Source organism: Chiloscyllium punctatum, chromosome 1 (assembly GCF_047496795.1).
Source record: "Chiloscyllium punctatum isolate Juve2018m chromosome 1, sChiPun1.3, whole genome shotgun sequence".
In the NCBI taxonomy this organism is placed as follows: Eukaryota; Metazoa; Chordata; class Chondrichthyes; order Orectolobiformes; family Hemiscylliidae; genus Chiloscyllium; species Chiloscyllium punctatum.
Window position 1 is genome coordinate 83,275,892 of NC_092739.1, and position 17,444 is coordinate 83,293,335.

Sequence of the window (17,444 nt, forward strand, 5' to 3'; positions counted from 1 at the left end):
ACCAGAACACAGAAGATTTCTACAGTACAGATCACAGGTCAAAATCCATCCCCCTCCTCAACCCTGAACTGGAACAACTTAGCTAAAGGCACAGCTAGTCCTGGAACACAAATCTTTAGTCCTATTGTTGGAATGTTTTCAGGACCCATAGCCTTTACAATACAGGCCAGTTTTTGATATCATTGTGGAGTGAATCAAATTGATTGAAGATGGTAAATGTGATAGCTGGGGGCTTCAGGAAGAAACCAGGATGGATCATCCTTTCAGCTTTTCAGCTAATGAAGGATGTTGTTTGCATTAATATACTGGGCACCCCAATGTTGAAGATGAAGATATTTATGGAAGCTGCACTTTCTGTTAGAGTTTTGATTATCCACAAACATTCATGATTCTGCAGGTCTGCACATCTGATCCATACATTGTGGAAATGCTACACCCAGCCTATTGCAGGTTGCACTGTTTGCCACACAAGTATTCAGTGAAACAGCTTCACCAAGTTGGCAGTATATTTTTACATAGGCCTGGTGCTGCTCCTGCAATGTTACAGCATAAATTATATGGTATAGGAGGAGAAATAGGCCATTCAGCCCATCGGGTTTGCTCCATCATTTGATCATGGCTGATACGTTCCACAACCCCAGTCTCCTACCTTCTCTCCATAACCCTTCATCCCCTTACTAACCATGAACCTATCTCTCTCTTAAGACACTCTAACATGGTCTACACAGTCTTCTGCAGCAAGAGTCACAGTGTTACCACTCTGTGGCTGAAGAAATTTCTTCTCATATCAGTTCTAAAAGGTTGTCCCTTCACTCTGAGGCAGTGCCCTTGGTTTCTAGTTTCTCTTACTAGTGGAAACATCTTCTCCATGTCCATCCCATCCAGGCCTTTCAGTATTCTGTAAGTTTCAATCAGATCCTCCTTCATCCTTCTAAACTCCATCAAATACAGACACAGAGTCCTTACCCATCCCTCATATGACAAGCCCTTCAAACCCAGAACATTCTCATAAACCTCCTCCAGATCCCCTCAAATGCCAGCACATCCTTCCTTAGATACGGGGCCCAAAGCTGCTCAGAATGTTCCAAAGCAGTGTGACAATAGTCTTATACAGCCTCAACAGTACGTCCCTGCTCTTGTAAATCCAGTCCTCTTGAAATGAATGCTCACATTGTATTTGCCTTCCTAGCTGCCAAATGAACCTGCATGTTAATCTTGAGAGGATCTGTAACTAAAACTCCCAAGTCCTTATGCTTCAGATTTTCAAAGCCTTTCCCCATTTAGAAAATACTGTGCACCCCTATTCTTCCCATCAAAATGCATAACCCCACACTTTCCCACATTGTGTTCTATCTGCCATTTCTTTGCCCACATTCTTAGCCTTCTGCAGCTTTCCCACTTTAAAACTACCTGTCCCAACTATCTTCATCTCATCTGAAACCTAGCAACAATGCCCTCAGTTCCTTTATCCAGAACATTAATATATGATGTGAATAGTTGTGATCCCAACACTGATCCCTGCGGGACTCCACTAGCCACCAGGTACCATCCTGAAAAAGACACCTTTATCCCTACTGCCTTTGCCACTCAGCCACTTCTCTATCCATGCCAGTACCTCGCCCCTTGCTCTTACCTTTTTTAGCAGCCTTGTGTGAGATACCTTGTCAAAGGCCTTCAGAAAATCCAAATAAATATGTCTACTTCCTCTATTTTATCTACCTTACTTGTTCCCTCTTCAAAGAATTCTAACAGGTTTGTCAGGCATGATCTCTCCTTGATGAAGCTATCCTGACTCTGCCCTTTTTTAGCACGCACATCCATGTACTCTGCAATCTCATCCTTAATAATGGAGTCTAATGGTCATTGATCTTCATGCTTGTTGGCAATGGTAGAAGGGGTGACAAGTATAGTCTTAACATTACAGATTGTGGTTGAATACAATTCTGCTGTTGCTTATGGTGAACCACCTCTCTGGGATGCCTATTCTTGAGTTGCTAGATCTGTTTAAAGACTATCCCATTTAATACAGTAATAGTGGCACACAACATGATGTAAGATATTCTTAATGAGAAGATGATTCTTTGTCTACAGAAAACCTATATAATAGTAATTCCCAAAGTTATTGTCATTGATAGACACATGTGCAGCAGGTAGATTGGAAAGGATAAGTTCAGATTTGTTTTTCCCTCTTATTGTGTAATTCTTCATCTGGCACAGACTCAGTCTGACAGTTATGTTCTTTAGGACTCAGCCAGTTCAATCAGTAGTAGTGCCACTTTTTGAGCTGGACATCAAAGTTTCCTACCCAGAGTAGGTAGCTGCCCTTGCTAGCAATGTTTCTGCCAGTGGTGTTCAACATGGATGACTGAATATTGATTTATCAGCCGAGGGTAAAGGGTAATGCATGGTTATCAATGGGAGGTTTCCTTGCCCATGTTTGAGTTGATGCCATGAAACTCCAAAGTGATCACTGCACAATTGATTGGTTATTGGAAAAATCAATATTTCACTAACATTTTGAGTTCCTGTATAGGTCAGGATCTGAGCACAGCACACAAATAGAATTGCATCCCTCCAGAATCTGTATTGTCAAAGCCGAGTATACCATAGCATCCTCAAGCTCTTGTGGCTAAGTGGTAGTGCTACTACATTTGGACCAGGAGGCCAGCTTCCAGTCCTACCTCTTACAGAGGTATGCTATAACGTATCTGAATAGGTTGATTAAACGTATCTTTCACTTGCTTCTCCATTTCTATTGAATCATATGACTAACTCTGGTCCAATGAGCTATGCTAAGTAAAGCATTCCTGGAGCAACACAAGGCATATCTGAAAATAAAGTGGCAACCTGGCGGAACTGCGACATGAGATACTAAACAGCAGAAGCAGCTTACCAAAGGCAAAGTTAAACAGGTCAAAAAATAATGATCAGATCCTTTCATTTTCAATTGCAAATGTTGCACACAACTAAGCAACTTGTGGTAGGAAGAGAATTGATCTTCAATGATGGCAGAATCCCGCATATGAGTATTAAAGACAAGATGGAGGCATTTCCAGCCATATTCAGGAAGAAATGTGAATGCATGATAAGTCACAGCCTTTGCCTGGGGGTCTAATAGAGAGGTCAATCTTCAGCCAATTCAACTCATTCCACATAGTATCAGAAAATGGCTAATTACAAAGAACACAACAAAGGCTATGGATCAAACATGCTGCTGTGCCAAAGATCTGTGTTCCAAATGAGTACTACTTCTAGCCAGCTACAATACTGACACCGATATGAAAACCAAAAATTGTGCAGGTACATTTTGTTTACAAGCAGTAAAATTGAAGGAAGGAATCTTGGACTTACATGCAAGTTAAGAATAAGGAAAAAAAAGTGAGAAAGTAAAAAGAAACAAGTTGAAGCAGAAATACGGAAAGCAAAACAGAAAAGTAAGGAATTAATTATTCAAGAGTTTGGAAGCATTCTATAAAATGCATCAGAAAGAAAAAGAAAATTGTTAAGTATCAAGTGGGACCTCAGGGAGGAAGGAGTGTGGAGTAGGTAGAGGATACACAAAAATTGGAAGGGATGAAAAATAAGCATTTTGGGCTGAACCTTCCCTTTTTGAGTGAAAGTGTTTTGTTGAACACGATTCATGGTAAGTGGTCTGCCATAACTAACAGTACAGGTTGTTCTGTAATAATGTGACAGTTGTGTTCCTTTTCAACCTCACTTTATAGAAAATCATGTTATGCAAAAACCACTGTAGAAATCACACTTATAGAAGATTGCTCATAGAAAATTGCTATACCCATTCAGTACAAACAATGTCCACAATTCATCAATCACATTATAGCCAATTTGTGCTGATGAAGCATGCATGATAGCAGAATCACCTGTAATTTTGTCTGATGTGGTGCTCTGCCTTTCACCATTTTAATTATTCAATTGGTTCTTTAGCATGTTTCTACACCCTGCTGGAGAAGTGCAAGTGCTCACCACAGAGGGGTCACACCACTGGGACCATATTAGATGCCCAGCTGTACACACATCAAACACTACAAGGCAGGAACTTCCCCTCATACTGTTGTGCTCCATCACTATCACTGATAATATGGCCCAGAATGCAAAGCTCACCTCCCACTCAATGGACAGAGACTTGAAAGTGTTGGTGTTGGGGTTGGGACTGTAGACAGAAAGGCTATCCAGTAGGAGGTCATGCCTTCAGACACCTGGGCCTGTCAAGCCCCTCATAATTTTATAAACCTCTATTAGGTCACCCCTCAGCCTCCGACGGTCCAGGGAAAACAGCCCCAGCCTGTTCAGCCTCTCCCTACAGCTCAAACCCTCCAACCCTGGCAACATCCTTGTAAATCTTTTCTGAACCCTTTCAAGTTTCACAACATATTTCCGATAGGAAGGAGACCAGAATTGCATGCAATATTCCAACAGTGGCCTAACCAATGTCCTGAACAGCCGCAACATGACCTCCCAACTCCTGTACTCAATACTTTGACCAATAAAGGAAAGCATAACAAATGCCTTCTTCACTATCCTATCTACCTGTGACTCCACTTTCAAGGAGCTATGAACCTGAAATCCAAAGTCTCTTTGTTCAGCAACACTCCCTAGGAACTTACCATTAAGTGTATAAGTTCTGCTAGGACTTGCTTTTCCAAAATGCAGCACCTCACATTTATCTGAATTAAACTCCATCTGCCACTTCTCAGCCCATTGGCCCATCTGGTCCAGATCCTGTTGTAATCTGAGGTAACCCTCTTCGCTGTCCACTACACCTCCAATTTTGGTGTCATCTGCAAACTTACTAACTGTTACCTCTTATACTCACATCCAAATCATTTATGTAAATGACAAAAAGTAGAGGACCCAGCACAGATCCTCATGGCACTCCACTGGTCACAGACCGCCAGTCTGAAAAACAACCCTCCACCACCACGGTCTGTCTTCTATCTTTGAATTAGTTCTGTATCCAAATGGCTAGTTCTCCCTGTATTCCATAAGATCTGACCTTGCTAATCAATCTCCCATGGGGAACCTTGTCGAATGCCTTACTGAAGTCCATATAGATCACATCTACTGCTCTGCCCTCATCAATCCTCTTTGTTACTTCTTCATAAAATTCAATCAAGTTTGTGAGACATGATTTCCCATGCACAAAGCCATGTTGACTATCCCTAATTAGTCCTTGCCTTTCCAAATACACACACATCCTGTCCCTTAGGATTCCCTCCAACAACTTGCCCATCACCGACATCAAGCTCACTGGTCTATAGTTCCCTGGCTTGTCCTTACCACCCTTCTTAAACAGTGGCACTATGTTGGATAGGGTGAATAGGCAAAGTCTTTTCCCTGGGGTCGGGGAGTCCAGAACTAGAGGGCATAGGTTTAGGGTGAGAGTGGAAAGATATAAAAGAAACCTATGGGGCAACTTTTTCATGCAGAAGGTGGTGGGTATATGGAATGAGTTGCCAGAGGAAGTGGTGGAGGCTGGTACAATTACAGCATTTCAGAGGCATTTGGATGGGTATATGAATAGGAAGGGTTTGGAGGGATATGGGCCGGGTGCTGGCAGGTAGGACTAGATTGGGTTGGGATATCTGGTCGGCATGGACGGGTTGGACCGAAGGGTCTGTTTCCATGCTGTACAGCTCTATGACCCTATAGGTGCTGTGGCCCAGAATATAATAAATACCAGCAGTGCAAGAAAATCAATGGTCTTCTGCCAACCTCAAGGGTAAATGCCACCAGCCTCTCTTTGCTATGTCATACTTACAAAGCCATCACTCACTCTAACTCTGCCACTGCTCACTCATCTTACCAAGAGTCATGTGTTAAGCTCTCACGACTGCACGCATCATGTCCACACTTTGACTCTCACTCAGTTCATTCTCCATAATTACTAAGCTGCCCTCTGTGCTTCATACCCAATCAATAGAGACACTTGTGCACAAATAATTGTGCACTCATGCAAAAAAGTTTATTTTCTCACCTTGCATTTGCTTCTTTTGCAATACACTTTTAAACTGTAGCCTTTGGATTTCGATCTGTCTCTGACTATGGAATAGTCTCTCCATATCTGTTCTGTTCAGACCCCTCACAATTTTGTAAACTTTGATGATATCTCCTCTTAGCCTTCTCCTCTCCAAGGACAATAGTCAAAACATGTCCAAAGCTTTCACGTAACTGAAATGTCCCATCTCTGGAACCAATCTCATTTACATCCGTTCTAGTATGTGGTTCTAAGATCTGTACACAATGCATTGGATGAGGTCACTATTTTCTCATATAAGTTCATAATAACTGCTGGCAGGTGGGACTAGATTGGGTTGGGATATCTGGTCAGCAATGACGGGTTGGACCAAAGGGTCTGTTTCCATGAGGTACATCTCTATGACTCCATGACTCTAAGTGACAAAGATGATTGATAGAGACAGCACAGTGAATGTTATGAATTTATTGAAAGAATTTGGCAAGTTCCTTTATGGTAGGCTCTTCTAGAAAAATAAGTCATATGGTGAGTTGGCTAATTGGACACAAAATTGGCTTGGTCATAAAGATAGAGGGTAGCTGTGGAGGGCTGTTTTTCTGACTGGAGGTCTGTGACCAGTGATATTCTGCAAGAATCAGTGCTGGGATCTCTGTTGTTTGTAATTATATGATATGCATGATGTGGTTGAAAATATAGATGGTCTGATTCGTAAGTTTGTAGATGATAATAAAATTGCTGCAGTTGTAGTCATTGAGAAAGGTGGTCAAATAATACAGCAGGATATGCAGTAGATCAGTTGGATAGTTGGACAGAGAAATAGCAGATGGAGTTTAATCTTGACGAGTGTGAGGTGTTGCATTTTGGGGGGTCAAATCCAGGAGAAAAATATACAGTAAATAGCCGATCCCTTAGGAGCACTGATATACGGAGAGATCTCGTGGTGCAAGTGGAACCACAGGAGATGGTTGACATACTAAACAAATATTTCCCTTCAGTACTTACTGTTGAGAAGGACATGGAAGCCAGGGAACTTGGGGAAATAAGTAAAGATATCTTCAAAAGTGTCCATATTACAGAGGAGGGGGTCTTAAAACACGTAAAGGTAGATAAATCCCCGCGACCTGATCGGGTGCTTCCCAGTGCTTTTTGGGAGATTAGGGAAGAGATTGCTGGCCCTCTTGAGATATTTGTGTTACCAATAGCCACAGATGAAGTGCCAGAAGACTGGAGGTTGGCTAATATGGTGCCATTATTTAACAAAGGCTGTAAGGAAAAGCCAAGAAATTGTAGACCAGTGAGCTTTACATCAGTGGTCGGTAAATTTAGATTAGATTACCTACAGTGTGGAAACAGGCCCTTCGGCCCAACAAGTCCACACCGCCCCGCCGAAGCGTAACCCACCCATACCCCTACATCTACATCGAGATCTACATCTACCCCTTACCTAACACTACGGGCAATTTAGCATGGCCAATTCACCTGACCTGCACATCTTTGGAGTGTGGGAGGAAACCGGAGCACCCGGAGGAAACCCACGCAGACACGGGGAGAACGTGCAAACTCCACACAGTCAGTCGCCTGAGGCGGGAATTGAACCCGGGTCTCCGGCGCTGTGAGGCAGCAGTGCTAACCACTGTGCCACCGTGCCGCCCAGTTGTTCAAGGGGATTCTGAGGGACAGGATTTACATGCATTTGGAAAGGAAAGTTCGGATTAGGGATAGTCAACATGGCTTTGTGCATGGGAAATCGTGTCTCACGAACTTGATTGAGTTTTTTGAAGCAGTAACAAAGAAGATTGATGAAGGTAGAGCATAGATGTTAACTATATGAACTTTAGTAAAGTGTTTGGCAAGGTTCTGCATGATGAAATGTTTAGTAAAGTTAGATCACATGGGATCGAGGGGCAGTTAGCCAATTGGATACAAAATTGGCTTGAAGGTAGGAGACAGGGTGCTGGTAGAGGGATGTTTTTCAGACTGGAGGCCTGTGACCAGTGGTGTGCCACCAGGATCAGTGCTGGGACCACTGCTTTTTATTATTGATATAAATGATTTGGATGTGAATACAGGAGATATGGTTAGTAAGTTTGCAGATTACACCAAATTGGTTGTGGAGTGAACATTGAAGAAGATTATCTGAGAGTACAATGGGACTTTAATCAGATGGACCAATGTGCCGAGGAGTAACAGATGGAATTTAATTTAGATAAATGTGAGGTGTTGCATTTTGATACGATAAACCAGGGCAGGAATTATACGGCAAGTGGTAGGGCTCGGAGGAATGATGCCAAACAAAGAGATCTTGAGGTGCAGGTGCATAGTTCCTAGAAGGTGGAATCACAGGTAGACAGGGTGATGAAGAAGGCATTTTGCCTTGGTTGGCCATGGCATTGAGTGCAGGATTTGGGATGTCATGTTAGGGTTGTGCAGGTCATTGGTGGGGCCAGTTTTGGATTATTGTGTACAATTCTGGTCACACTTCTATCAGAAGGATATTGTTAAACTTGAGAAGGTGCAGAAAGATTTACAAGAATGTTGCCGGAACTAGAAAGTTTGACCTATAGGGAGACGCTGAATAGGCTGGGGCTATTTTCCCTGCAGTGTCAGAGGCTGAGGGCGATCTTATAGAGGTTTATAAAATCATGAGGGACACAAATAGGGTAAATATACAAGCTCTTTTTCCTAGGGTGGGGGAGTCTAAAACTGGAGGATAAAGGTTTAAGGTGAGAGAGAAGAGATTTAAAAAGGACCTGAGAGGTAACTGTTTCACATAGAGGGTGATGCGTGCATAGGATGAGCTGCCAAAGGAAGTGGTGAAGGTGGCTCGAATTACACCATTTAAAAGACATCTGGGTGGGTAAATGAATAGGAAGGTTTAGAGGGATATGGGCGAAATGCTGGCACGGTGGCGTGGGTGGCATGGTGGCACGGTGGCACAGTGGTTGGCATTGCTTCCTCACAGCGCCGGGTGCCTGGGTTCGGCTCCCGCCTCGGGTGGCTCTCTGTGTGGAGTTTGCACGTTCTCCCTGTGTCTGCCCAGGTTTCCTCTGGGTGCTCCGGTTTCCTCCCACAAATCCAAATATGTGCAGGTTAGGTGAATTGGCCATGCTAAATTGCCCATAGTGATAGGTGAAGGGGTAAATGCAAAGGAATAGGTCTGGGTGGGTTTCGCTTCGGCGGGTCGGTGTGGACTTGTTGGGCCAAAGGGCCTATTTCCATACTGTAAGTAATCTAATCTAATCTAAAATAACCTCCTTGCTCTTGTACTCAGTTCTGTTATATATAGATCCTGGAATAATGTATGTATTATAACAGCTATCTATAGCTGTTCTGCCAGCTTTAATGACTCACATACATATACATCCAGGTCTCTCTGTTCCTTCACATCTTTTAGAATAGTACCTTTATTTTCTACTGACTTTCCATGTTCTTTGTACTCAAAGACATTACTTCAAACTTCACCACACATTACCTCATCTGACATCTATCCACCCACATCTTCAACATGTAAATGTCCTTTTGAAGTTCAACACTATCATTCTCACAGACTACAATTCTCCTAAGTTTGGTGTTGTCCACAAACTTTAAAATTGTCCCCTGAATACCAAGATCGATATCATTTTTGTATAAGAAAAAGCAAGGATCCCAATATTTACTCTACAAAACTTCTTCCTGTCCAATAAATAGTTATTAACTTTCCTTTTCAATTAATTTTGCATTCACATTGTTGCTGTCCCTTTTATTCTATGACCTAACTTTCTGCACAAGTCTTTGCATTGGCAGAGTATCAAATGTCCTTTGGAGATCCATATACATCACATCACATCAATCATTTCTGTTAACTTGTCAAAACATTTCAGCAAATTAAAGCACATGGCTGACTGTGGTCAATCACTGTGACTGGAATTGGACAAGTATGACTGACTGTTGCAGTACCCCTGATTGACTGCAATCCACCTTGACCCCAGTACGAACTAATGCCTTTTGACTTTCTGACTTGGCCATTTGCTTGAAGTACATCCAATGTGTTTGCTATGTAAGCTGCTGGTACATGCTGCAAATGTGATATTGATGTAGCCCAGTGCCATACGATGACATGTCCACTCCCTAGCTCAAGGACAGGAGGATGCAAGGACTTTATCATGAAGACAGAGTTGAATTAAGGCAGTACAAGCAATTGGTATGTTGTTACTGCTAGGTGTCAAGCACATGTGGTTTCTGCTATTGATTCTTCAAAAGGTCAGGACTATTAATACCTTTTTTGGCTTGGAGCAAAAAGGAAACAATTTTTGAACAAAAAATGGGAATTAAATAATTATTATTTGAAACTGTTTGACACATTTTTCATCATTTATATAAATGATTTGGACATGAACATCGGAGGTATGGTTAGTAAGTTTGCAGGACATACCAAATTTGAAGGTGTCATGGACAATGAAGAACACTACCTCAGAGTATAACAGGATCTCGATCAGATGGGCCAATGGGCCAAGTAGTGGCAGATGGCGTTTAATTTAGATAAATGTGAGGTGCTGCATTTTGGAAAGGCAAGTCAGGGCTGGACTTATACACTTAATGTTCTTGAAAACTTCTTCAAGGCAGGCATTTTTTTTCTTGAAAACTTCTTCAAGGCAGACATTTTTTTTCTTGATGCCTGCCTTGAAGATGTTTTTAAGAGAAAAAAAATTACTGTTCCTCGGATGCTGCCTGAACTGCTGTGTTTTTCCAGCACCACTCTAATCTTATACACTTAATGGTAAGGTCCTAGGGAGTGTTGCTGAACAAAGACACCTTGGAGCCCAGGCTCATAGTTCCTTGAAAGTGGGTCACAGGTAAATAGGATAATAAAAAAGGCATTTGGTATGCTTGCCTTTATTGGTCAGTGCAATTAAGGAAAGGAGTTGGGAGGTCATGTTGTAGCTGTACAGGACATTGGTTAGGCCACTTTTAGAGTGCTCTGTGCAATCTAGTCTCCCTGATATAGGAAGGATGTTGTGCAACTTGAAAGGATTTAGAAACGATTTGCAAGGATGTGGCCAGAGTTAGAGTATTTGAGCTATAGGGAGAGGCTGAATAGGCTGGGGCTATTTCACTGGAGCTTCAGCAGCTGAGGGGTGACCTTATAGAGGTTTCTAAAATCATGAGGGGCATGGATAAAGTAAATAGCAAGATCTTTTCCATGGGTGAGAAAGTCCAGAACTAGAGGGCATAGGTTTAAGTTGAGAGGAGAAAGATTTAAAAGGGACCTAAGGGACAACTTTTTCATGCAGAAGGTGATGCGTGTATGGAATGAGATGCCAGAGGAAGTAGTGGAGGCTGGTACACTAACAACAGTTAAAAGCCATCTAGATGGGTATATGAATAGGAAGGGTTTGGAGTAATATGGTCCAAATGCTGCAAAATGAGAATAGATTTATTTAGGATTCCTGGTTGGACCAAATGGTCTGTTTCTGTGCTGTACACCTCTATGACTCTCTGACTCTATTTGATTATCACAGTACAATCAATTGCTTCTATATAGTGTGCAGTGCTAAGATCATTTATTAAAAAATGAATGAATGACACAAAATGCATATTTGAGGATTCCTCATGCATTGCACTGATCTAAATGAGTGTGAGGTCTAAGACTAATGTTGATAATGAATCCATTTTCGGTTGCATTTGTAAAAATGCACAGGGTTTCAGACACTAAATTCATCAACAAATACCTTTTTTGTCGGAAAATACATTTACAGTTATGTTCTATTATGTGGCCTGATTGCACTGGTCCATGGACAATTTTGTGTTTGTGGTTATGTAAACATTTTTTTTGTCAGAAATTGAATCTTAATCAGTGTAATTCCTTTAACATTATTCCAATTGTGGTCAAAGCGGAATCTCTGTTTCAAAATTATTAGACACAAACAAAATTTCCAAGCAGCCCACAGGTTGCTCAGAAAGGAAGACCACCTTTAAAACTCCTGACAGAGTTCTTTGCGAAGATGACAGATGTGTATGGAATACTCAGGAAGGTGTGGTGTACCTTTGGGTTGAGAAAACCCTTAACAGGAAACTAGACAGGAAACTGTTGGAAAAGAAGCATAGAATTAGGGAAAAGGTGGGAAATTGTTGGGGCGGTATATTAAAGATTTGTTAACAAGGTGGAAATAGAAAGTAGGAATCAAGGGCAATTTCTCAGAACACCCCCAATAACAATATCCCACAGGGAATTCTCAGACTGTTTCTGCTCACTGCACGCATTAAAGATTTGTATAGAGATATAAAAAGTATGGTGATAAGCCAATTTTCGAAACGATGTTAACATGAACACTGAGATTCAGAGAGTTCTGGATGTCCTCATGCATGACTTTGCAGGTACAGCATTAATTAGGAAAGCTAATTCTTTGTTGTTCATTCACAGCATGTGGGCATCGCTGGCTAGGCCAGCATTTAATGACCATCCTTAATTGCTCAGAGGACAATTAAAAGTCAACCACATTGCTGTGCATCTGGAGTCATATGTAAGCCAGACCAAGTAAAGGTAGCAGTTTCTTTCCCGAAAGGACATTAACAAACCGAAAGGATTTCTGTAACAATTGACAATGGTTTCATGATCATCTGTAGACTCCTAATTCCAGATTCTTATTGAAATCAAACTCCACCATCTGCTATTTTTGGATTCAAAACCTAGGGTCCCAGAATATTATCTAAATTTCTGGATGAAGAGTCTGGTGATAATACCACTTGGTAATTGCCTCAACAATTAAAAGAACACTTACAAAATATCATCATTTACCACAAGAGGAATTAAATGCAAAAGAATGGATGTTATGTGTCAGTTGTACAGTTACGTACTGACACAGGTGGAGAACTGGCTGGCAAACAGGAAATAAGGAGTTGTAACAAATCGGTTGTGAACAGATAGCTTGGATCCCAGCTATGCATGATATATACCTTTTCATAATTTAGCGAAAGGAGGTAAATGGAATCTTTCCAAGTTTGCAAGAATATTCTGATTATGAAGTGTCCAGAACAGGGGTCACAGTTGAAGGATACTTGGTAGGCCATTTAGAACTGAGTTGAGGAGAAATCTCTTCACCCTGAGAGTGGTAAGCCTGTGAAATTAACTATCATGGAAAGTTTTTGAGACCAAAACTTTGACTTTTTTAAAGAATGAGGATCTTAGGGGTAAAGAGGTCAAAGGGTATGGACGAAAAACAGAATAAGGTACCGAATTTGATAATCAGCCATGATCAGATTGAATGGCAAAGCAGACCCAAAAGGCCAAATACCTGCTCTTGCTTCCATTTGCTATGTTTCAATGTTTCTATATAGGACAAAAGAGAGACCGTATCTGGATTACGATGCAAAGTATTGATCACCTTATTGAAGGAAGGAAATAAATGTTTTAGAAAAAGTTCAGAGAGGGTTCATGAGAATAACATCTGGAGTGAGTGGATTGCCTTTTTAGGAAAGGTTGGACAAGCTGAGTTTGCATCCACTGAAATTTAGAAGCATAAAGGTGACTTAATTTAAACATATAAAATCCTGAGGATCTTGACAGGGTAGTTGTGGGCAGGATGACTCATCTTGTGGTTACTGTTTAAAGATCAGGGCAGTGTTTTTAAAGAAGAGATGAGGTGATTTCTTCTCTCTAAAAGGATTGTGAGCCTTTAGACCTCTCTTCCTGACAATATGGAAGCAAGAGTGTTCTTGTATATTTTAAAGGCCAAGTTGATATATCCTTGATGAGCAAGAGGTTGAAAAATTAACAGAATAGGTTGTAATGTGGATTTAACATTACAATCCAATCAGCAAAGATTTTATTGAATGGCTGAATATTCTCAAGTGGCTGAATTATCTACTTCTGTTCCTGATTTGTATGTTCATAGTTGAGAGGTATAGCGCATGATTCTAGACAAGCTGAAAGGGTATATTGTTAAGACAGTGAAATTAGGCAAAATTCATGGCAGATATGGTTCTCTGTAAGTACGTGTGTGATCACATATATTTTTTAGCGTAGTTTAAACCCGTGCCTTTTAATAGTGGAATGCTGAATGATATGGTTGAGAAAAGAATTTTGGAAGTTGAAATTCATAAACCATTACATGCAGCATTTTAATTGAATCCGCTTGTTAGAATTGAATATTGTTTCTCTACGCGAGGGTATATAGAATAATGAAGTTGAGAACTTATGATGAGTCTTGAAGCAACTTAGTAAAATTACAAGTGAAGCACTGGTTGCTATTTCTGGATTTGTGAAACAGGACGAATAGTGAAGAAATAATGGATACAATACAGATCCACAACCATGAGGTGTGAGCAAATGTAATTAACAAGAGCAAGAAGTTTCAAAGACATTGAAAAATTGAGGTCCTTCCATTCAATCAGAGAAATATGTTGTACGATTTGTTAAAGTTGTTTAATGTTATGAAGAGATGAAATCGATTGCTCACAGTGGTCTAAAACAAGCAGACAAAAATTGAAGAGTAAATTTCAGGAAATTCTTATAAGGAGCTCTTCTGCAGAGTTGAAAGGTTGTGTAATGCATCACTGGAACTGATGACTGAAGTAAAGGCAATGTTAACATTTAGGACTAGGTCAGAGACGTGTTTGAAAGAGAGGGAAATAAATGCATTTCTGAATGGCAAAGACACATGGGATTAAAATATTGGCTCCCAGCATGTTAGTTTCAATTTTCCCGAGGTCAAGTAAGTGCCAAACATCTATCAAATTGACTCAATATAATGACAGCTCATAACCTTGCTGAAATTCAAGGAAAATTAGGATTTATTATTCATACATGCACATTGGCTCAAAATTTCCTCTTTGCATAATTGAAGGAGGATTAAAACAAAACTTCTTGGTATCAAGGCAGAATTACTCATGCAGCAAATAAACCCAAATAAAGGCTGTTTAAAAGATAAATCATTCATAATAATTTCAAAGTAGATGTTTGACTCAGGAATAATCTAACCAGATAATCAACAGCACACTTAAGTGTTATGTAATTAGCCAACTTGCTGAATTTCTGAGCTAACTTGCTTTAATACTTCAATATTGGTTAATGACAAAGAAAACAGCAACAAAAGATCTACTCAAGTTTTAAATGCTGTGTGTTACTGATTAGCAAACAAAAGCAGTCACTTACAAAAGTGGTATAACACTAATAGGTCTTCAATGAAAAACCAGTATCAGACTAAATACCATTGACTTTACCGAAACACTTGTATTTTTGTAAATTCAAACGTAAAACAAACATTATGTACAACAAAAACAAAATTAGTGTTTGTTATATGTAGGTCATCAAAGAAACAGATACTGTTCAGAAAACAAAATGACTGTAAAAATTAATTCTTTCCTATGAAATGAAACAATATCTATAGTGTTATTCAGACTCCATAGTTCTACAGTCACTCCGTCTAACAATTATTTGGATTAATATTTCCCTACAAGCACGCCAAATTAAACTAAAATCCTCAAATAGCAGAAGTAACATGCAGAACATGGGAATATCTTGGATTTTCCTCCCCTGTCCACTCAAATTGAGAGAGCAAGCTGTGGAAAATGTGTCGATATTAGGAATTACCACAGTGGCCTCTGTTCCCTTCACAATAGGCCCCAAAATCTCTATATTCTGTCATCTGTATGGAGAGAGAAAAGTACATTCTAGTCCATATTAATGTGACTATTCTTTTTGGCAGTAGCAATTTCTTAGCAGAGGTATGGTCCTGCATGATAGCAGGCTTCATCTTCCACCTTGGATCAACATTGACCTAACCAGTTCACAAATCTCCCCTCCCTCCCACCTCATCCTGGACCCAACCCTCCAACTTGGCACTGCTCTCTTGACCTGAACTAGCTGTCCATCTTCCTTACCACCTATCTGCTCCACCCTCTCCACCAACCTATCACAATTACCCCCCACCTGCAACCACCTATCGCCATCAAACCTACCTTCCCCCCAGTCCCACCTCTACCACCCATTTATCTCTCAACCCCTTCCCCCTCCACATTCCTGATGAAGGGCCTATCCCGTAATGTCGATTCTCCTGCTCCTTGGATACTGCCTGACCTGCTGTGCTTTTCCAGCACCACACATTTTGATCTCATTGATCCAGAACAAGGGATCAGAATGGAGGTAGCAACTGAAAGTTCGGACTTGATTCGCCTTCAGTGCAAAGAGGAAAGTATAAATCAACTTGTGCCTGTGTGTTTGTGTGTAAATGTCTATTTACTTCAAAGTGACCTAATGCCCAGGCTTGCCTTGTGGCAGGTGGAACTTGAAGGAATAATCTACTTGTCCCTGAGTTTACCAATCTGTTTCTTGCAAATATATATGTCCATGACAATATTGGTTGCAGTGACTGGTGCATGTTCATTTTGGTGATGAACTCCCACCTTTACACTGAGAGGATACTTTTCATCAGATTGAGTGACAACAGCACTATGCTAAATGGGATGGATTTTGAACAATAAGCAGCTCAGAACTGGGCATCCATGAAGTACTGTCAGCTATCAACAGCAGCAAAATTGTACTCATAAAGTGATGGAGTAATTTAAGGCACAAAATGGGAAAATTTGGTCATTGAGTCTTCAGTTCTCCAGGGCACAATCCAGCCAGTCTCCATTCCCCTGTTTTACTAGTATTCCACTGGAATGGAACAACCTGGCATATTCTTCACTCAACCTCCAGTGGTTCCACTACCAAAAGATCTGACCAAAGCTTTGAAGTAGTTCAGACCATAGCTAGTTCTGAACAGTGGTGAATAATTAAATAAGTTACAAGAGGAGGAGTATTCATGTGCAATTTTACCAATAATGATGATTGACACCCCACATGTCAATGCAAAAAACAAGATTGAAGAGTTGCAGCCATCTTCAACTGGAGTGCTGAGTGGGAGATCCAGCCCTCCCTGAGATCCCTGGTATCACAGATGTAAGTAGTAAGACAGCATGCTTCATTCCACAGGATGTTTAGGCTGGTGAAGTTCACACTAAGAATCAGCAGGAATATAACCTCGTCAATTGTGAGACTCTCAAGGAGCGTCAATTGGTTGGAAGCAATATTTTCAAACCTCACAATAGCAGAAGGCCTGTCTCAGACAATTGCCAGCTCTAATGTCCCAGCACTCCTCAGTGTTGAGACTCTAAGTCCTGAAGTCCTAATTCAGAAGCCAGTAAATGCCAGGGATCACACAGAGAGGAGGGGAGGTGAAGCCAAGGATCTGTGAAAGATAAGTGGGGACTATGATAGCGAGGCAGATGGAAGAGGAAGTGCCTACAAGGGAAAGAACTAAGGAGTGACTTGTTGGGTTGATCTTCACCTATAAAACCCTCCTGCCAGCCTCAAACTGAGGTCTTGTGGAAAATGGGCAATAACTCTCCACCTAAAGGTCTCAGTTGGAGTGAGGGCCACCATAGTTCTCACGTGTCCCCTGTGAAATTTGGGATAGGTTAATGACAGATG

The 17,444-nt window shown here is 41.0% G+C and overlaps 1 protein-coding gene across 1 annotated transcript in view; it reads right to left on the reverse strand.

Moving 5' to 3' along the window:
* Positions 1 to 17,444, reverse strand: part of LOC140476947 (zeta-sarcoglycan) — a 956,705-nt gene that overhangs the window by 471,981 nt on the left and 467,280 nt on the right. The window lies entirely within an intron of this gene.